The sequence below is a fragment of the Puntigrus tetrazona genome, chromosome 3, assembly GCF_018831695.1.
Source record: "Puntigrus tetrazona isolate hp1 chromosome 3, ASM1883169v1, whole genome shotgun sequence".
Classification (NCBI taxonomy): Eukaryota; Metazoa; Chordata; class Actinopteri; order Cypriniformes; family Cyprinidae; genus Puntigrus; species Puntigrus tetrazona.
Genome location: NC_056701.1, coordinates 4,855,131 through 4,856,195, shown reverse-complemented (window position 1 = coordinate 4,856,195; position 1,065 = coordinate 4,855,131). Strand labels below are relative to the sequence as shown.

The following is a 1,065-nucleotide window of genomic DNA, read 5'->3' as shown; positions in this document are numbered from 1 at the left end:
TGTGTGTGTGTGTGTGTGTGTGCATCCTGTGCACTGGTTGTGGGATGGCAACAGCTGTGTGGGGATTATTTCTGTTTCTTCTTCTTCTTCTTCTGTTTTTTTGGGGGGTTTCAGCATCTCTGATCCGTCTCTCCGGGTATGACATTTCGGAGATGGCACCCTCTAACTCTAATGGCACCTCATTTGTTTTTCTTTTCCGAAAGATTTCCGCCGTCTGCCCCCCACCCCTCCTCTCAGTCCATCTCAGACGCTAACCGTAGACGGCTTGTAGATGCAGATTCACTTAACTTCACATCCATGTGTTCACTAATGATGCTAACAGTGTACGAAGGGTCCCGTATGCTTGTGGGTTTAAGTGCTGAATCATGCTGGAGTGTGTACGTGTGTCCTGTGAACCTCGCCGCATTGCCACAGAGCACAGAGGACTGTAAATCTGTCCTGCTCTGAAGCCTCTTCAATCAAGCCTCGCATGCCCTCCATATTAGAAATAGACGCCGCACAGTGGACAGAGATAGAGAGGAAACACACCGCTCATATTACTGCCAGATCAGGACAGAGCTCCGACAAGGAATCAGTCAGATTTCAATTCCACTTAAAGGTTCGAGTTCATTAAACAGGTTTTTAGTACCATTTATAGGCGGATCATAGTCAGAGACGGCTTCAAATTGAGTTTTTACACTTTCCACAGATTTTTAGAGGAAATATATGAAATTCCAAACATGTGAATGAATTTTAACGTGATAAATGTAGTTAAAAATCTAATATTAAAATATTGAGAAATTATTGTAATATTTCTGTGCTGAATTAGTGCTGTCAGATGATTAATTGCGATTAATCGCGTTCAAATTAGAATATAGAAAATACGTGTGTGTACTGTGTATATTTGTACAGGCATACAATGTTTATTTAGGAAATATGTATATACATTTATATATTTATATACTTTTATTGTATATCATATATAAACATATTTAATATATAAACATACCACATTTTCCTCAAATATATACATCCATGTTTTTGTATTTATTATCACATATTATGTAAACGAAAACTTTTACTAGT

General features: G+C 38.3%; 1 protein-coding gene across 1 annotated transcript in view; it reads left to right on the top strand.

Annotated features, from left to right (window-relative positions):
* Positions 1 to 1,065, top strand: part of LOC122342176 (nuclear factor 1 A-type-like) — a 43,213-nt gene that overhangs the window by 30,971 nt on the left and 11,177 nt on the right. The gene's annotated exons all lie outside the window — the stretch shown is intronic.